General features: G+C 41.6%; 1 long non-coding RNA gene across 1 annotated transcript; it reads right to left on the reverse strand.

Moving 5' to 3' along the window:
* Positions 1-2,729: 2,729 nt before the first annotated feature.
* Positions 2,730-21,777, reverse strand: LOC111968829 (uncharacterized). Its single transcript, XR_002877926.3, has 3 exons — positions 21,589-21,777; positions 4,842-5,075; positions 2,730-3,151 (listed from the first exon to the last, which is right to left on the reverse strand). It is a non-coding gene; the product is annotated as an uncharacterized lncRNA (long non-coding RNA).
* Positions 21,778-21,896: the final 119 nt, after the last annotated feature.

Below are 21,896 nucleotides of genomic sequence, written 5' to 3' on the forward strand. Positions count from 1 at the left end.
ATATTAGCAACTGAGACTGAGGAGCTGGCCGTTTACAATGGGCACCTTTCATCCAAGCTACTCAATACTGCCCCTTCAGCCATAAGAAGTTAATACTTATGTAAATGTCATATTTCTGTTTGTTTTTTTATCAATTAGCAAATATTTCTAAAAACCTGTTTTTGCTTTGTCATTATGGGGTATTGTGTGTAGATTGATGATGACTTTTTTTTAATTATTAGAATAAGGCTGTAACGTAACAAAATATGGAAAAAGTCAAGGGGTCTTAATACTTTCTGAAGGCACTGTATCTACAGTACCAGTCAAAAGTTTGGACACACCGTCTTTTTATATAGCTTTACTATTTTCTACATTGTAGAATAATAGTGAAGACATCAAAACTATGAAATAACACATGGAATCTTAGTAACCAAAAAGTGTTAAACAAATCAAATCAAATTTTAGATTTTTAGATTTTAGATTCTTCAAAGTAGCCACCATTTGCCTTGATGGCAGCTTTGCACACTCTTGGCATTCTCTCAGCCAGCTTCATGACCTGGAATGCATTTCAATTAACAGGTGTGCCTTGTTAAAAGTTAATTTGTGGAATTTAAGGTCTTCATGTGAAATATTTCAATGCATTTGTGGGAAAGTGATTTCATTATATAGCAAACTAAAGCATATTTCCTTTAAATAAAAGTCAACACTATCCATCCCTTGATCACCTTTTCTAGAGAGGAGTCAAGTACATTGGTGGTAAGCTTTCTTTTCAAAGAGCATATCATTCATGAATTACATTTTCCATAGAATGGAATATTCCTTAATTGAAAGTGTAGGCCTGACAAAAGACTAGGGGTTAATGCAGTGCATTGCAGCTTAGAGCACACTTTGCTCTTTTCAAATTTTACCATTGTGCCTGCGACATCAAAAGGGCCTTTGAGCATGTCGCTATGTTCAATGAGCTTTCATCTTCTTACCTCATTACTGGAAATAGTTATTTGATTGAGCCGAGTTTCGTCCAACAATAGGCTAGACAACTTTGACAGTAGCACAATGACTTGGCAACAAAGCTGTTGTCTGAAATCCTCTCGAGATGTTTGGCCCCCATGCTTTAACTCAACCCCCCCCCCCACGCTTTGACTCAGATCCTGCATGTGAATTACAGTAAGATCTCTGAAAGTGAGGATTTGTAACTCCTCAGATCAGACTGTTCACAACCACCTCACATTAAATCCCCACAGGGATCTACTGCATGACATGAGTTGAGCTGATCAGATCGGTCTCTTTAGTTCGTTTCTATTGAGGCCTGGACAGCATGTCCACAAAGAAAGCTTACAAGAAGTGAAACATACTGCTATTCTTTCAACTGTCCATCTTCTTTTTCAACATTTTAGCAAATTGAAAATGGCAGGTAGTAGCTACAATTGCAAAGAATTTCAGGCAATAAAAGGTAGAAAACATATTTCTTAAAAATGTATACTTTAAATTATAGATAGTGTTTTTATTATTTTACATTTCCAATATTCTACATCAGGACCCCAATATTTCTTCAATCAGTTTCAGGAGGAGAGCAAACACAGCTTTGAGTGAGTCCCTGGATTGTGTACACACACACAAACTCAGAGAATTGGGCTCAAAAAGTCAGCTAGATCGTAGAGTTCCAAAGGTACTGCTGGCCTCAGAGGAAACTAGTTTTGACCTCCAGCTCATTCTCTCTCTCTCAAGCCTCCCCCCCCCCCCCCCTACCCTAACTCTCTCCAGCTTCATTTCCTCTCCTGTTGATTTGGAGTGTTTGTTTTTAAACAATTTTATCATCTCAGCTTTACAGGCTCACTGTAATTGCAGGGTAAGAACCGAAAGACCTGCTAACACACAAATAAATATTTGACTGAAACAAAAGCTGTCCGTCTGACCCTGGTCATGTAGATTGTAGAAAATTACAAATCTAATGAATTGCCCTTATTGTGGAGACTTTCCATTCTGCATTTTTTCTATTCATAGACCAACCAATCAGAACCASACTTTTGTTCACGTTATCATGCTGTTCATTTATCTCGCTGCCGGAAAGCCGTGTTCAGATAACGCCAACATATCATATGATTGTGTTATCAAAGTTGTGCTACAGAGCGCTCTCAGTCATTTTACAAAGGGACAGACGTTATTGAAAAGAAAAGGGTTAAGTGCCCAGACTGTGTTTATAGAACCTTGAAAACAACTCAAGAACATTTTCAGAACTCAATCAAATCAGAACAACGAAAAAGTATACTTTGTTGACAGAAAAKATGCTTTTATGTATTCATGATTTATTCGTCATCCTCCTGTCATGAAACATTCATGAAACAATCAAATCAACCACTCCATTTTCTGAGAATCAGATTGTCTTCCTGCATAGCACCTTTCTGAATATCTCTCTCTCATTTCCCACTACGCTTCTCAAGTACCGGAGTGTTGAACCCTGTTTGACACCAGGGTCACTGGAATTGCCCCACTTTAGGAAAACAACATTTGGTTTGTTTTAGAAAGGGAGAAATGGAACACCATTCATTTGTTTGCTCTCCCTCTATACTCGAGACCAGAGCGAATGCCAAGGGGGCTCCAATCCTCACATTTAATTTGTTTGTTTCTTTGGAGAGTGGGAAAAGTTGTGGAACACTAGGAGGACATTGGGCTTGGGCTGTGGTGAGTATCTCCAGCCACTGCAGTCAGTGACAAAGCTAAGCTAGCCAGGGAGTAAGTAAGGGGATGGGCTCTCATTTAGCCAGGCATTGCTGCTCTTGTTTGTGGTTGTCCCTGACAGCGTCTGCGACTCCAGTCCAAAGCACCTGTGTTTGCTCACTAGCTTTCCCCCAATCTGCTTGAAAAACACTGCGAGCAAGTCACATGGCCGCAAGATAACCCGGGAACCATGGGAATAAAAAAGCCAGGACTTTTAGAACAGTTAATCATTAATGGTGCCTCTTTTTTGTCCCTATTCAGCGCTGCCTGACACAAGCTTTGATATTTCATAGATGCAGACAGGTCAGAAGCAGACGTAGCCAGGTAGACATGCACTCAGAGAGGAAAGTGCCTTTATGTGTCTGTGGATCTGTGGTGATGCGGGGAGAAGGTCATAGGCAGGACTGCAATGATCCCATTGGTCCCATTCCACACATAAGTCAAAGGCCGTCTCCATCTGTGGAGGATAAAGCCAAAATAACACAAAGAGTTAATCCCAATAAAACACCTTTTCCATTGGATACATCTCTCAGAAAAAAGTCTGCAACACTGGTTCCTCAAATATACAACAGCACAAGACTTCACCCATTATAGCATATCACTGAGCTTTCAATATGTCATATAGGGTCAGAAATGGTGTGGTGATAAGAACGAGAGCTTGACATTTCCCAATAAATTTGTATTTTGATCGAATCTAATCAGGACCACCTCTCTTTTTGTCCAACATGGTCCCTGAAATGATAACCATGAACAGAACAAGTCATTTAAAGTTTGATCCTGTTTTACCCACCCATGGTTCATTAAAGTACCATATTCTTGGTTTGCTCCCTAGTTCATGATGTGAATGAGAAGTCCAGGGCTCATTTCATGCCTGTCAAAGTGGGCTTTATGGCAGAAAGGTGAAGCATGAACTAGCTTTCAGAAAGGCCACATTTATCTTACAGGAGAATTAAGTGTACACAGCCTCATTCTTATAACCCACTAAAAGGGCCAGCGACAGCCCTTATCTCCCATTTTCCTGAACTTGCCGATGGTTTTCTAAAGAGAGTTTGTCACGGTCCACCCACCCCAACCCCCAAATCCAATAATACTGTATGAGAGTTGAAGAGGCTTGTGGAAGCTCAAGGGTGTATGGCTGAAAATATAGTGAAACGTAAGTGAACAAAGTGGCTGCCATATGTAGGGTATTTTGCAAACTACGAGTCAATCATTAACGATTCAGAGATATCTGCTCTCTCCAAGTGAGGAGAAGTGAGAGATAAATGGAGGTTTGTGTTTTAAGGAACAGTGTGAAGATGGAACTAAAAGTGCTTGGTACACAGCAGTAGAGAAGTAGAGAGGTTTGTGTTTCAAGGAACAGTGTGAAGCTGGGACTAAAAGTGCTTGGCACACAGCAGTAGAGAAACTAGAGATAAAGAGTTTTCATGCCAGAATCTCACTCAGAAAATGTCACCTTCTTTGTTCCATTAACAATTAGGTCAAGTTGATTCATTCAGGTAAGAGTAACAACTGATGTTGTTGCCTTGACTGAAAAGCTTTTACTACATCCCCTCACATCCCAATTTCTCCTTGCCTCAACTCACTTCATCACTGATACAACAACATTCAAAAGCAATTGGTAAACAGCCGCAATAATATTTATCCATTTATTAGCTCTAATGACTTGGACATAATTGCTTCCATCCTTTCAGATCCTCTTATCCATATTGTTTGTCTTATGTTGTTAGCCATTTTCTTTTCAATTTCATACCCTTGAACCATGTGCTTGTTTATAACAGGCATGTCTGAACGTCATGGAGTTGAAATCCTCCCAGTACGTGTGTGTTGTCTTCCATGGCCAGTTTATTTGCTAATCCTGGCTACCCATGATAAGGACAATTGCTGCCCCTCTCTATAACTCACCACCTTTCCTGACCACAATCAGCCACTCTTCTTTGAGTCATCTAAATACATTAGCATTGTAAAAAAAAAAAAAAAAAAGGTCAAAACTAAGGTGGCAATAAATTCGTAGCTGCTTCACCCACCAGGAAATAAACTGGGTTAAGCCGAGTCAAAGGATGGCTTAACGACTGTATGGTTCAAACAAAGGTTCCTGTTCCAGAAGGGCAGGTAGGAGATGGATAGCTTGGTAAACATGGCTGACATACCTGGCGGGTGCCATGGGGCGGTCACAGCACAGCCCACGACTGAAGGGACAATGTGTGTGGCAGTCAGATCCATCTGCTTCTTCTGTCCGAACCAGTACTCTCCTCCTATGTATCATTATGGCCTCCTCTACTCGTTATCCCTCCTTACGTTGAGGCCTCCTCTCCTCCCTATCCATCCTCTCTCCGAAGGCACCTCTCCGACGGCACAGCCATGGAGCCCTCCCCAGCAGAGACCTGTTAGACAGAGAGAAAGAGAGAAGCTCCATAAACCATTTTCCCTTCTTTATTTGATGTGTGGTTATAGCTCTGCTGTGATCCGTCCTCAGAGACCCAGCATTTCAAAACCACTCAAATAGTCTGGATGTGCCGATAAGCAYGGGATGGCGACATTGAATTCCCAAAGCATAACATTTTATCCAGTCACAGTTAAGAACATACAGTATATAGGCTATTGCAAAGAGAAATCTCACATATTATACAAATGAGAACTTGTTCTCAACTGGCCTACCTGGTTAAATAAAGGTGAAATATTATTTTTTTAAATACACATTTGACTTCTTAATGCTGTTTTATACCCATGTCTATCCTAATATTTTGGTAATAACACAACATATACATGCATACAACTTTTAACATTAGCTTTGATATTGTCACAAAAAAAACAGGTTGAATAGAGGCAAATTGTTATATTCCCTGTGAGAAAGTCAACTTTGCATTGTGGGAGACAGAGACAGAACTAAAGCAGCTCAGTGTGGGTAGTGGTAGGCAGGTATAGAGAGGAGAATGGGGAACACCCAGGAATGTTTAGCCAACTTGCCCGTCACATTCACGTGTGTCAAAGACACCTCCGCATAGTAAGAAAGGTAGTGATGTGAACGACATGGTCAGTGGGCTGCTTGTGCTGAGTACTCAGTGTGTTTAGCGGACCCAATGCAGAGCCACAGTATAAACATATACTCAGAAATACCACAAAACAAGTGCCACACAATAGGCACACTGGCATAAAACAAATATAGAATATTGATCATGATGTAAAATAAAATTGCAGTCATAAAATATGCAAGTTTCCCATTTATATAATATATGGTCATTTGTCTGTATAAATAAATAGAAAAATAAGATCTCTGCAACCGGGGAAAGGAAAAATAACTTGAATACAACAACAAATCTTAGATTAACAACTGTCCTCCTTTTATAAATTGAGGGATGTATGTATGTTGCTCTTTTGTCAATTACTCAGTCAACATCACCTCCATTTTGGGATATCTCAGAATTATGTGCCATTTTGGGATATCTCAGAATTATGTGCCATTTTGGGATATTTCCGAATTATATTATGACCCTACATGCTGAGGAAGAAAAATTGCTGATTTTATCTCTGTTAACACAACTCCAAGACATATTAAATTATTTTTCAATTATGTTCTACTAATTTAATTAATTTGGTCTTAATTTTCTATTTATAGAATTCAAGAAAAACAATACAGTTACATAATTATAGTAAAATGTCATGTAATTGAAATAGTAACTTTATGAAACCCACAGACAAATTGTTGACAAATGGATCAGTATATTGACTTTAATTATTCTCAATATCCTATGAAAACCTCGTAACTATCTCACAAAAATTCTAGAAATAAATCATGAAATGCTTTACTTTTCGTTTGACATTCTTCCGTGGGGAATAATGTTCTTGTTCATTTTCTATAGCTCTGGCAAAAGTAAATAGTATGTAGTCCTACAAAAGATGTGTAATATTATCCACACAGTGAAGTAATTTCATTATGAAGGCATTTCATTATGTATCTATTTGCCTCTAAATTGTATAATATACAAGGACAACTTGTAGTTCTCCTAAAAGTTTTAATTGTAGTACATAATTGTACATTTTCCTTATACGAGCTAGAATCCTTAGTTGCTGCATTCATTTTTGGACTTATACATTAGTGACATATACCCATTGATTCTTGAAGAATATAACTTACGAATGCCTCATGAGCTTATTTCAACTGTCATATCCCATCTAAACTCAGCTTTTTCCCAAAACAGAAGCAGGGTGTCCGCTTTGTTATTGTTTCAACAACAGATTCTAGCTTTATAGGTTTGTAAGATGCTTCATAAAAACAAGTAAAAATTGTGTTATATTGTACAAAGTCTYTCAGTTGATCAAATCAACGTATCGTGAGGAGAGCTTAAATTAATGTCTTACTATGTGAGATATGGTTTAGTTAAGAAAATAGAAAAGGGCTWTTTATCAATATCTTGTTCTGCAATTTAATTCAACATAATGTTCTAGTGGTTATCAAATTGTGAGTGAACGTTGACATAAAGTACATTGTTGAATCAGCTGTTAATTCAATCCACCACAAGCTGCAATTTAAGAAAAAAAGGCAAATAATGCCCTTGAAAGTATATACTTATTTGAAGAGAACTACATATTTACATTTGATTGCATTTCCCATACAATGGCAAACTAATATTGCCAATAAAACATGCATTTTTAAATACAATCAATGCAAAGTGCATCACCTCATTCGACTTCCGCAGAAGCTAACATTCTCTGCTCTGGGTTGTCAAAGGAGAAGCCAATGACAATGAATTCTGCCTCTGGCCATCCACTAGGAGCTGCAGGGTCTGATATTTCACGGCTGTGAATATAGCCTCATGGCTTTAGACAACGGCACAGGTGACAAAAGACCACCTTGAACACAGTACATGTCAGAAGGCCTGAAGCATCATAACATAAACTCTGTGCGAGTCCTCCGAGTGCTCTCTGACACACAAGACAACAGCACGGTGAGCTAGAGGTCGACAGTGCTTGGGGTAATTGGAGGAGTGTTGTACATTTCATCTTGTATGACTCACTGGCTCTTTCTCCATGTTTGAATGCTGGGAGATTGTGTGTTGTACGGAACCCAAAACTGATGTTCTCAGAAGTCATAAATTACACGGCCACTGACAACCTTAAGCAGTGTTAAAATGCCTTGAACATAGCTTTATTTCAGGGTCATTGGAGCGTGAAGCTGAGAGGGCTGCCAAGCCCGGCACCACCCACCCCACAGGCTGCTGCCGCTCCGCTCACACAGCCCAGTAAGAAACGTATTTCTCCTCCCATACCTGAGCTCTGACATGCTCACCAAGCGTTCAGAGGCACAACAAACTGTCAAGCTGCTCACTCTCAACCAAAACAAGCACTTATTGTTCCTTAAAGAAGATTTTCTCTTTGCTAATATCCCAGCTGCATTTGATCTATATTTTATATTTGATCTCTTTTGTAAAATCATTGACATAAAATTGCTCCCTCTTTGGATATTCAGCTCCACTTCCATCGTGTTCCAGAGTTCATTCGGAGCATGTATTAGCACATCTCTTTGAAACATGACCAGCTTGTAATTGCCCATTCTTACACTGGGATAATAAGGCTCACATGCTGTCCTTCTGAATTATAATCCATGCATAAAATGCATAATAGAAATTGACAAGTCAATGACAGGAATTACCTACAAAATGGCAGCAACCTCACAATGTTCATTGTAACTTTGAATTAACGGCAACATGTTCCACCACCATCCTCTCAGCATCTGGATCTGACCACCCACAGGGCCCTGTGACATTACAGCCTTTAAGGTGGGGGATGGGTGTGTATTTGAGTGTGTGTGTATGATATCAGACGTTTTTTATGTAAACGCAAACACAAACTAACAAACTGAAACAAAGACCACAACATGGATCCTGGTCTCAGTCAGGGCGGCTACTTGCTTTATTTGGTTCTAACTTGAGTTGGCATTAGGTAATTTAATGACTGCATCTGATCACTCTCTCAAGGGCCGTCTGCAGTATTCAGCAGCATAGGAGCCTAAAGGACATCTCTGTCAATGTCTGAGACTGAAAAACAATGTTGAAATGTCTATTTCACTTTGGTGGCTCCTCCCTGTGTCTTAGTTGTGTTTTTGAGCTGCATTTCCTTCATGGTGAGCCCTGCTCCATATGAACTATACATATGCAGTATGAAGGAACTGTGAATGGGTATCATTATCATATCCTGTGCTTGACTTGTGCTGCCTCCTTTCTGGAGAGAAGAGGGGTCAGACATTATTCCTCCACCCTAACCACCTCTCCGCTGTTTACTGAAGAGAAAGGGATTCAAGCCTTAAACGGCAGCACAAGCTAAGGTGATCCTTAGCCACCGAGATGCACAGGCGATAACCCGTTCAATTAGACAGCAACATCATGGCAGGCAGTATGTAGGCAGATAAATGACGATACAGTACGGTGTACAATGGGAATTAAAAGTATAGGGCAGCTGGGCTCTTATCTGGCCAGGGCGAAAAACCCGGCAACAAAGGGAGGAGGCCTAAGACTAAGAGGCTTGATGCATGGGAAAGCCATCCGCCGGCCATTGTGACTGCCCTTCTGCTGAGCAAATAGTCCAAACTGTTCATTCCCCATCTCCCATTCTCTCCGTGGTACATTGTTTGTGTCCTTGCATTTCATTCTGACTGRRGAAGATTGCTCTCAGGGCCAGTGAGCAAACAGTCCAGAAAAGAGCCGGCTATCTCCTGCCGTTCCCAGGAGAACTAGCATTTTTATTTCAGCTCCAAGCTGTCAAAGGATTGGAGAGTTTATGTCAGGATCCTGAATTAATTAGTTTTAAKCTGCGGGGGAGGGCGGGGCGACCACTGCGTTTTATCACCAAATGTTCAGTCAAATGTTTCCTAGCAATTATGCACCCCCGCTCGCTACGTATAGGCTTTCAGTCGCCAGACATTTGGTATTGGATACATACAGGATGGATTTCRGAAACACAAATGATGTGTTTAGTTGTTGTAATGGCAGTACAATGGTATGAATAGTGATGGACCAACTTCTGTCCAGGATTTGGTGGTATGGGGGTGATTTGAAAAGTTTCTTGTTTATTTTTTYTCTATGATGATGATGATAGGTACATGACTCAGGCTTGGCAGAAAATTGACAGAGCTTGCAGATGCCGCAATAAAACATATCTGGTCAGACATTTGGTGGAATGGGATATAGAGTCTGGAACCTCCGTCAGAACAGCCAAAGTGACCTTAGAACCTTCTGTCACCCACAAAATCATCCCAAATCACTGCTTACTTAGCAACTATATATGAAACATTTTGGATCTGTGACACTGCTATATCTGTTTGCTAACTACGCTTGGTTTCTAATGCCAGAGACAACAAACCAGACAACTGTTCCTATTCAGTCCTACTTAACTCCTCCACCATCAGAAATGTCTTGTTTTACGGTGCAAACGCCATACGACGCCATCCTGACTATGACAGTAGAATTGTATGTGTTGATCTTGTAGTTTGTCTAATCATGAAAACCAAAACACACCGTTATTCAAACCTCTGTGAGAGGCTGGTATGCATTTCCATCCTCAACTCATTAGCACTGTCCCACACGATGCTGTAGCATTTGTATGGATTAGTCCTTTACAAACTACCTTTCATAAACACATCACTGACAATCATCAATCTGCCCAGTGGTCTACATCAGCTTACTGACTCAGTGTTCATTTTAAGTATGACCCCACCTGAAATTTGCATCATTATAGTAACGCAACAGTCTCTGAAACCTCAGACAATCCCAAACACACCGCTACTGTAACCGGAAACAATATTTTTCAGAAGAAATGTCAATGGTGTGTTACACCAATACATTGAAGAAACCAGAAATAACATTTTTTATGTGTCTTTGGTATAAACAGTTGAATACTTGCCGCTATAGCACATAGGAAAAGAAAGGTATCCGATCATGACACATACATCTGGATGGGTGACTTCTTCATCAGACAGGATATTAAACCCCACTCCAGACTATTTCACAGACAGCGGTGAACAGGCGATGGGTTAAATCGTGTGTATCAGGGGAATACTCTGTTAGAGGAAACGTACAGATCTTGTCTTTAATGGTAATCTGCTCAACTGCTCTATAGCCACCAACCAGCTTTCCAGGACCCTTCAGTTGAGCATCAGCCTGTACATGATAAACGACACAGCCATTTATATGGGATTCAATTGGGGATTCATTTAACTCAAGTCATGGTATGAGAATTCATTAAATGGCTGACAGTGCTGCTACACATGGAGGGAATTTAATTTGAATCCTTGGAGGATACCTCTATGGGCCGTGGGAGGTCATGTTAAAGTGGGTGGTTATTGTTCTACGCTTAGTTTTCAATTGACACTTATCTTTACACACTTTGACATGTTATTGGTGTCAATTGGTTGTTATTAAATTGAGTTGAAATATTATTAGATGAGGGCTTCCCTGGACAAGACTGAGAGGGGTGGGTTGCTTTAAAGGGTTGAAATAGYCTATGGATGGTAAACAATGCACAGATCAGGAGCAGTCCTCTGTACTGTTATACCATGAAGGAGAACAAATACAGGATTTAACAATGATTTTTTTTCTCACTCGTAAGGTATTAAAATGAGCACATTATTTGAATGTCATTGATTCTCATGAATGTTGAAATGGCATATATGTCAGCCTCCCTGACAAGCTGAGGCAGTGTAAAGTAAAGGTATTAAATTCAACTTGGAAGCAGATTACAGAATTCACCCCTGCAGAACACTTTTTCCCCGCGTTCAATAAATTGGACAAGTCCCATTGTAAGATAGCCTATCACACTGAACATGTCTGCATAGGGAACTTATACAGAAGAAAATATTACGTAGTTTGTTATTCAGAGTAGAGCGTTGGGGGGGCACACGGGCTTGTTTRCCTTTGCTGGAAGAGGAGATTGCTTTGGGGTTTAAATGAATCGCTGGCGCACTGCGTTTATAGGTTTCATTAACTTTTAATGAGTTGTATGTCCTTCGCTTTGACTGGCCTGTGGGCTCAGGCCTCAGCTCCCTAGGATTGGAGGTGGGTGAGGAGAGAGCTTAGCAGCCATTCCTGTGAATGTCTGCACTGGATGGACACAGGAAAAGGAAATACAAGTCCTGAGTCCAAGGCAGAGAAACCTTCAGCTAGATATCCATCAGTTATGTCAGTCTGAATTTAAAACCCCACTCTAAGGTTTTCAGGCTTCAGGGGGAATAAAGGAATCATGTCGGATCAATCAATGATAACTGAGAAGAAATCTCTTTACCACAGCTGAATGAAATAATGTGTTATGGTGGCTTTCCAAYATGGTTCCCTCTCAAACACTTGCATCAATCCCATAGAGAAATGTGACTGCCAAATTCTATATACACGTTACAGAAAAAGGCTATAGAATCACTTAAACAACACAACACACATGCATAACCTCTCCATTTCAATCCCGGTAATACCTAGATTCATATTTTGGACTTCTCTAATCTTGATTTAATACAGTGTCTTGCTGCATGGTTGAACACATGTATTATCTTGCCGTGGGCTTCCTGAGCTTCATGTATCTCTTTGAGAAGCTAATCTTCCATCCTAGCATGCCTGAGCCTCTCTTCACTGTTCTCTCCTCCAGAGACAAAGGCCTTGCCTGTCCTCCCCATTTCATGTTCTTCTGCTTTATTCAATAAGAATCAACACCACTTGTACATTTTTGTTCTTATTTCTCACTTAATCCTGGTTATCCACAAGGCTGTGCATTCTGTATTGCTGATTACTTCGTATCCACATCACTGCGTATATTTTCAGATTACTCTTTGGTAAATTTAGGTTAATATCTCTCCTCACCATGACGACCTACAATGCGTACTGTAGGACAAGCACCAACAATCCATCCACTCTGAGTGATACAAAAGCAGCAGGGGACTAAGAATAGGTTGTCTGAATAGGTTGTCTTCAGGTCAGTGGTTGTCCCGTCAGCTGCTGCCTCCAGGCAGTCAATGGGCATTGTTGACTGGCCTCTCTGTGATGCCAACACAGCCCTGTGTGGTTTTTGGGGTCCTGGTTTGTGTGGTGGTGTTGTGTGTGGTGTGGGTTGTGTGTTGGTGGGGTGTTGTGTGGTGGGTGGGGTGTGTGGTGTGGTGGTGTTGGGTGTGGTGTGGGTGTGTGTTGTGTGTGTGTGTTTGGTGGGGGGGGGGGGGGGGGGGGGGGGGGGGGGGGGGGTGTGGAATGTTGGATGTGGTGGACCACAAGGCCATGCCGGCCTGGCTTCAGGGTGAAGTGGAATCCCTGGTTGAAATGTCAATGCCCGTGTTAGAAGAGGTGCAGACACATCACAGTCCACTGTTTTCCTCTCCCCTGTGTTTGGTGTGTGGTTGGTTGGGTTGGGTTGGGGTTGTGTGGTGTGGTGTGTTGTTGTGGGGTGTGGTGGTGGGTGTGGGTGGTGTGTGTGTTGTGGTGTTGTGGTGTGTGGGTGTGTGGGGGGGGGTGGGTGGAGATGTGAATTGTGGTGTGTTGTGCCACCCCAAAGGCCTTGGCGGCCTGGCTGGTCGGCGAGTGGAATCCCTGGTCTGAAATGTCCACACTGCCCGTGGTTAGAAAAGAGGTGCAGGAACACCAATCACCAGTTGAATGTGGGAATGTTGTTGGATGGATGTTTGGGGACAACAAGGGCCATGGGCCTGGCTTCAGGGTGGATGGGAAATCCTGGTCTGAACATGCAACACATGCTGTTTAAGAAGAGTCAGAACCAATCCCACCAAAGTCCACCACTGTCCCCCTCTCCCTTTTTCCTAATCGTGACAGTTAAATTTTACTGAACCCCGTTTCTGGAACATTACCTGCCTTCTGCTTTCTGCTTGGGGTAAAATCCGAAATGAAGTCTTGGAAGTAATCTTTCTGGAGAATTATCAAATAATGAAGAGCCAAGCCTGTATATGTTATAGTCTACGACTTCAAATAGGGAGTTGTTTCTCAAAAACTGGTTTCCTATAATATTTTTTCGTCCGATATGTCTTCAGTTATGTCAGAACAATTCTCTTGTTGTTATGGGGAAGAGGTGTTGGTGTAGAAAGTTTAGAAGGGTGGTTTTGGGGTCCCCTGGGGAGGAAGGTTTGGTTTGGTATAGGAGAGGAACGTGTTGGAAGCTATAGAGGACAGGAGGTATGGAAGAGACGTGTTTGGCAGCTTTAGAGAAAGAGGTAATAAAGGAGGACTTGGCGCTTGAAGGACAGGAGGTTAATAGGAGGAGTTGTTGCCAGCTATGGACAGAGGGTATAGGGAGGGGAACGTTGTGCAAGCTGGTAGAGAACAGAGGTATAGGGAGAGGAACGGTGTTGGGCAGCCCTCTAGAGAAGAGGTTTATAGGAGAGACGTGGGTTTGGGCAGCTATAGAGAGGGTCTGGAGAGCCGTGTGGCAGCCTATAGAGACAGAGGTATTAGGAGAGGACGTGTTGGCACGCCTATAGGAGGGAAACAGAAGGTAAATGGAGAGCGTGGTTGCAAGCCCTATAGAGAAGAGGTATGGAGAGACCGTGGGTGCAAGCTAATCGAAGACGAGGTTAGGAGAGCCGTGTGGGCAGCTAAATAGAGGAAACAGGGTTATGGAGAGACCGTGTGCAGCCTGTGAGACAGAAGGTATAGGAAGAGTTGTGGCGCCTATGAGACAGAGGTTTAAATAGGGAGGGACTGTGCGCTATGGACCCGAGGTTATAGGAGAAGACGTGTTGGCAGTCCCTATAGAGGACAGGGTATAGGAGAGGACGGTGTTGCAGCTCGGATAGAGCAGCAGGTATAGGAGAGACGGTGACCGATGAGAGGTATGGCGACTGCGCAGCTATAGAGGACAAGGGAAGAGAGGTTGTGAAGCCGAGAGACGAGTTAGGTGAGCGTCAGCCTATAGAGAGAGAGGGATTATAGAGAGACGTGTGCAGCTTGAAGGACAGCGGTATAGGAACGCTTGTGTCAAGCCTACTAGTGACTCCGAGGGTTTATGGAGAAGACGTGGATGCTTTGCACAGTATAGGAGAACGTGGCAGCCTAAAGATGTATAGGAGAGAGTGGGCCAGCCTATGAGGCGGACAGAGTTTTATAGGTAGGAGCACTGTGTGGGCAGCCTACGTAGAGACGAAAGGTATTTAGGAGAGACGTGTGCACGCCTATTTGCGAGCGAGGTATTAGGAGAGACTGTGGGCGCCCTATAGAGACAGAGGTAATAGGAGAGACGTGTGCAGCCTACATAGAGGATAGAGGGTTATAGGAAGAGACGTGTGCAGCCTATAGAGACAAGAGGTATAGGAGAAGACGTGTGCAGCCTATTAAGAGGAACAGAGGGGTATAGGAAGAGACGTGTGCAGCCTATAGAGAACAGGAGGTATAGGAGAGACGTGGGTGGCTATAGAGACAGAGGTTATAGAGAGACGTGTGCAGCCTATAGAGACAGAGGTTAAGGGAGAGACGTGTGCAGCCTGTTAGAGAAGAGGTATAGGAAGAAGACGTGTGCAGCTTATAGAGACAGAGGTATGGAAGAAGACGTGTGCAGCGCCTAATTAGAGAAGAGGTATATAGGGAGAGACGTGTGCAAGCTTATAGAGAAGAGGTATAGGAGAGCGTGTGGGGCTAGGTAGAGGACAGAGGTAATAGGGATGAGACGTTGGGCAGCGCTGTAGAGGACCGAGGTTAGGAATGTAGCTGAAGAAGACGCAATAGTGGGGTGTGCAGCCTTTAGAGGGAAACTAGAGGTATAAGAGAGAGCGTTTGGTCCCCTATAGAGACGAGGTATAGGAACGAGACGTGTTGCAGCGCTTAGAGACAGAGGTAATAGGGAGAGCGTGTGAGCCTATAGAGACAAGAGGTAAAGGAGAAGTACGGTGGCCTGGGCCTGGCTACTGCGGAGCCAGGCCCAGCCAATCAGAATTAGTTTTAACCCAACAAAAGGGCTTTATTACAAACATAAATGCTCCTCAGTTTTATCAGCTGTCGGGTGGCTGGTCTCAGACAACCCCGCAGGTGAAGAAGCTGGATGTGGAGGTCCTGGGCTGGCTTGGTTACAGGTGGTCTGCGGTTGTGAGGCCGGTTGGACATACTGCCAAATTCTCTAAAACGACATTGGAGGCCGCTTAAGGTAGAGATATTGACATTCAATTCTCTGGCAACAACTCTGGTTTCACGTTTCAAGAGAGTTTCAAGTTCCTTGGTGTCCACATCACCAACGATCTGTCATGGTCCAAACACACTAAGACATTCGGGAAGAGGGCACAACAAAACATTTTCCCCCTCAGGAAACTGAAAAGATTTGGCATGGGTCCCCAGATCCTCAAAAAGTTCTACAGCTGCACCATCGAGCGCATCCTGACAGGTTGCATCTCAGCCTGTTATGGCAACTGCTCGGCATCTGACCGTAAGGCGCTACAGTGGGTAGTGCGTACAGCCCAGTACATCACTGGGGCCAAGCTTCCTGCAATCCAGGACCTGTATAATAGGCGGTCAGAGGAAAACCCATAAGATTGTCAGAGACTCCGTCACCCAAGTMATAGACTGTTTTTTCTGCTACCGCACAGCAAGTGGTACCGGAGTGCCAAGTCTAGGACCAAAATGCTCCTTAACAGCTTCTACCCCCAAGCCATAAGACTGCTGAACAATTAATCAAATGGCCACCGGACTATTACATTGAACACCCCCCATTACCCCCATTTGTTTTGTACACTGCTGCTACTCGCTGTTTATTATCTATGCATAGTCACTTCACCCCTACCTACATGTACAAATGACCTCTAACCTGTTATTGTGTTACTTTTTTGATTTGATTTKTTGGACATTCCTGCAGTCAGCATGCCAATTGCACGCTCCCTCAAGACTTGAGACATCTGTGGCATCGTGTTGTGTGACAAACCTATTCATTTTAGTGTATTTTAATTGTCCCCAGCACAAGGTTCACCTGTGTAATGACCATGCTGTTTAATCAGCTTCTTGATATGSCACACCTGTCAGGTGTGTACCCTGAGGAAGGTGAGGTCATTCTGGTCATTATTTTGGCAAAGGAAAAATGCTCACCTACAGGGATGTAAACAAAAAATAAGCTTTTTGTGCATATGGAACATTTCTGGGATCTTTTATTTCAGCTTATAAAACATGGAACCAATACTTTTTTTCAGTATTTATGACTTCCGATATTAATAATTGTGAAGTTCATAGAAAATATTGGTAAAAATGATTTGAATAGGCACATCAAAGCATATAGACAGATGCCCAATGAACCTGTGAATTTGTAAGGGAAAACCTGGCCATACATTCAAATTTATAAAAGGTAGCCTACTGTATATAAGGTATCCTTTTCCGTTTTTTACTTTGCATATCATACCAAATTAGAAATATTGTAAGAAAAAGTGCAAGTTCTTTTTAGCTTGATATATTTTCACTTATATATTAAAATGAAAAGAAAAACAAAAATTGTTGTCTGACACCTAGTTTTGCCCAATATATTGAAATGGCCAAATTATGCTACTCAAAATTCTTATTAGTAAGAATCAGTAAATCAATTAGTTTTGTTATCTGTAGTTCTCAAAAAATCTATTATCTACCTTAATCAATATTGAATGCTTATTTTTCGTATGTGTCTCTTGGTCTTATAAAATATTTGTTACACTGAACAAAAATATAAACACAACATCCAACAATTTCAAAGATATTACTGAGTTACAGTTTATATCAGGAAATCAGTCAATTGAAATAAGTAAATGAAGTCCTAATCTATGGATTTCACATGACTGGGCAGGGGTGCAGCCATGGAGGGCATAGGCCCACCCACTTGGCAGCCAGACCCACCCACTGGGGAGCCAGGCCCAGCCAATCATAATGAGTTTTTCCCCATGAAAGGGCTTTATTACTCAGCGCCCCACCCCTCCCTCAGACGATCACACAGGTGATAAAGCCGGATGTGGACGTCCTGGGCTGGCATGGTTACACGTCGTCTGCTTTTATGAGGCCAGTTGTACGTACTGCTAAGTTCTTTAAAACAACGTTTGATGCAGCTTCTGGTACATTAAATAACATTAAATTATCTGGCAACAGCTCTGGTGGACATTCCTGCAGTCAGCATGCCAATTGCACACTCCCTCAAAACTTGAGACATCTGTGGCATTGTGTTGTGTGACAAACCTGCACATTTTAAAGTGGCCTTTTATTGTTCCCAGTACAAGGTGCACCTGTAGAATGATCATGCTGTTTAATCAGCTTCTTGATATGCCACACCTGTCAGGTGGATGGATTATCTTGGCAAAGGAGAAACGCTCACTAGCAGGGATGTAAACCAATTTGTGGACAMATTTTTTGAGAAATAAGCTTTTTGTGTGTATGGAACATTTCGGGGATTTTCAGCTCATGAAACATGGGACCAACACTTTACATGTTGTGTTTATACTTTTGTTCAGTGTATATATCCCTTTCATACACAGACCAAAATCCCACTAATTTACCATGCCTGCATTTATATGCCAACCTTTTCATATATCTAAAAGGGGTTGGGGGTAAAAAACATGGAAAATAAAAGCCACCTAAAGACCTACTCACGATTCCTGCAATTTCACAAACCCTGTAACCAAAATACAGGTATTGGGTCTGTGTGAATGATTCTCTGATTTTTTGCAGGTAAATTCATTACACTTCCATTGTTTAACACCTCCCTAATTTGAACTGCAAACCGCCCCCATGGTTTAAAGGCCCAGTGCAGTCAAAAACGTGATTTGACAGTGTTTTATATATATTTCCACACAATGAGATTGGAATAATACTGTGATATTGTGAAAATAATGATAATCCCCTTTTAGTGTTGGAGCTGTTGGAGAAGACCGCCTGAGAAGACCATCCTGTTTTGGTGGGATGGAGTTTTGACCTGCCTGGTGACATCACCAGGTGATAAATTAGTTAATAGACCAATAAGAAAGAGAGTTCCAAACGTCTCTGCTAATAACAGCTAGCTCCCCACTCGGATCACTTCCAGACAGTCTTAGCAAAATCCTTGGTTTATAAATTGTTCTTTGCTAACAACCTATTGTTGTTTMTTTTTGCCTATTTTAAATGAAAACAATCACAGTAAGGTACTTTGTTACCCTGAAATGATTTAATAATGAGATAAAACGGCTGCATTGGACCTTAACAACACCCCCACCTCTCCCAATTTACCAGTTAGCCACTGATATTTATAAAAGGGGTATACCTGCGAATAAGTGGTAAATAAGCGGCTGTTTGAGAGGGGGTCATATAAACATTGCCTCATATTTGATCACCAATTTAATTTGATCATCCATTTCAAAGGCGTAATCATATCAATAGTCTACATGGATAATAATAATAACAACAATAATRATAGTAATAACAATAATCATCATCATCATCATCATAAACATAATAAAAAACAAAAATATGATTAGTAGCAGACAACCTATGTTGCCTTTTTTTTGTATGAATCTATTTAGCTAAATGAATTGCAGGCCTATATAAATGTATAGGCCTAGATGTAATGTATCCTAAGCGTATACACTTATTTGAATAGCATTGAAAAGTATTCATGCAAAGTGTCAACTTGCCTAATTGAGAAAATGGCCACTAATGTCAATGATAATTGAAGCGAGATGGGYGGACACGATGAGCGTAAATCATGAGAGGAACTGACTGCTGAGAAACCATGGGTGGCTTTGAGTTTTGACTTTGTTGTCCTTTAATATACTGTGGGATAGCAGTTTCCCTTGCTAAGATATGGGATTAGGAGTATTTCGCGTGAAAGAGGAGTTAAGTCGGGGTATGTGGACGGTCCCACCCCTGCAATGGGCTGAAACAGAATTACAGCTTGTTAGACCGGTGTCCCGATATCACCCGGGAGACCGTTCTACTTGGGTGTTCCAGGCCCTGGTGGGTGAATGTGAGCTTAGGCTACTAGTGCTTTCAAATGGAATATAGGGCCAGAGTTGGAAACACATCAAAACACAGGTGTTAATGTAGGCCTATATGCCTATGAGACTATGTGTATTTACTGCTAGAAATTAAATGTCTTTATTCAACTGATGCAATTCTGATTCCAGTAAGTACTTGAACTATGGCAATTTAGATGATCAAAAACAATGCCCCTGGAAAACAATATATGTTTTAAAAATAAAAACCTATTTCCAACCTGTTTCAAACCTGGACATTTGTTTTGATGCTTGTAGGCCTAATATCGATTTATCCCAGTGTTATGAGAAACCATATCCCAGTTTTGTTCCAAAGCTCGTGCAATAGAAAAGCAAACATAAGGACAGATAAGCTTTCAGCAAATCCAGCCTCAGACTCTAGAGGGGAGCATGAATGGACAAAACCTGTCGTGATCACTGCAGGAGGAATTTCATCCAAGTTTGACCACAACTTGTTCCAAGAATTCCAGACTAGGTTTCAGTCTGGAGAAGTGCCATTGGTTCCTAATCTAGAAATATGCAAATATGAAGACCGGTAAGAACTGTAATTAAATTGGGTTACCAATTTAAGCTGTACCATCGCTCATCTTGTTGCTATAACAACCGTGAAGAGGTTGCTACTGATGGTGCGCCCATGACCTTAGCAGAGGCATCTCTCTCTGCTGACATTTGAAACCCTTTTTGGTGTATGTGTTTGTGTGGACGCGTGCGTGCGTCTACCTGGCCAGGGCATCTGCACATTATCTCTATTGCCCATTTTTCCTATTTGAGCGAAAACACATTTTCAGAGGTAGGCCTTTATAAATGGTCCTACACAATAATGAAGGTTCCGCCATGTCATGTATCTCAGGTAACTAAATTGTATTATGTAGGCCTAGGAGACTGATGTCAGTGGCGTAAACGCTCGTGTACGTTTGGTAAAATGGTTCTCCAGTGTAGATTGAGGCCGGTTACCTTTGAACCAGGGTTCCAAAAGGCCATTCCCATTTCACTCCACTCTGGAGGAGGCTTGACTGGGGTTATCCCCTCCATCAAAGGAAGAGTTTCGGCATACGCTCATTTAATAATGGGTAATAGGTATTTTCGAGGGCTCTTGCTCCTTGTGAGAGCGAGATTGGAGGGGAATTAATTATTGAAAAACTGTCCCCAGTGTTTTTAGGGCGCATTATGCAGTTTTATCTCAACATTACAACTTTTATTACTACTATTTTCTAAACACAATGGTATATTTTTTTATACAGTAAGATTATTAAGCAGAAATAAATGAAGCCTTGTTTTCTTCTTATTATTATTATTATTAGCCATAGATTATCATTAGAAGTCCTTAACCAATTGTAAATGGATACCAATGAGATGGTGAAAAGAATGAGGATAATTTATGATAGCTAATTAATGGAATAAAAAAATTGTGACATTTAGAATTCCACATAGGCCTATTGATTAAAGTGTTTGATATATTCTCATGCAGCGTGTGTAAAATTATGTTTAAAACATCCCCAAAAGAAAGCCAATAGAAAATTGCAAACCAAATTGATTTATGAAAACCGGAGGCACACAGCAGAACCCTCAAAAATGGATAGGCTATAAACCAACCGAACGCTAACATTTCAATGTTGTAGCCGCAGGGTTTGATGGGGTAAAACTGAGTTCCATACGCAATGGAGCAAGTGCTCCTCTGATGACATCAATGATATCTATCAGCTGTAATAGCTCTCTGACACGCCATTTAAAGACACTGAGGCCACCTCTATCACAGAACTTGCAAATCACCTCAGCCTTTTTGAAGATTTGAACTCCGTTGTCATAGAATCCAATCCCGCTTGCTCGAGGACCTTTCTCGTGAGCCCAGGATTTGAGCCAACGCTCAATTCTCATCTTGCCTATCCCAAATAAATAACTCATATCACAAAACGATTGAATTGAAATAAATGTAGGAAATATAGAATCAAATCAAATGTCCATACCTGTGCAATACAGTCGATGCTTATTGGCAAGCTACCGGAGCCCATTGTGGAACCTCGCCTTCAGCTACTGCAAAGGGCTGGAGACATCACGGCATTTATTTGAGCTCAAACTCTGCCACTGTTGACTTTAGCACAAAGCAAAGATTTCAGTGCCCCGCTAGTTTAAAAAAAAAWGTATTATTTTACCAAGATATCGATCAGTGTGCTGTAAAAAAAACAGCTTAGCATTATGTCTAAAAACAAGAGAACGAAATGTAATGTCTGTGTAAATTTACTGAGCGGTGACGTCCTATTCAAAGTTTACACTC

Source organism: Salvelinus sp. IW2-2015, linkage group LG9 (genome assembly GCF_002910315.2).
Source record: "Salvelinus sp. IW2-2015 linkage group LG9, ASM291031v2, whole genome shotgun sequence".
Taxonomy (NCBI): Eukaryota; Metazoa; Chordata; class Actinopteri; order Salmoniformes; family Salmonidae; genus Salvelinus; species Salvelinus sp. IW2-2015.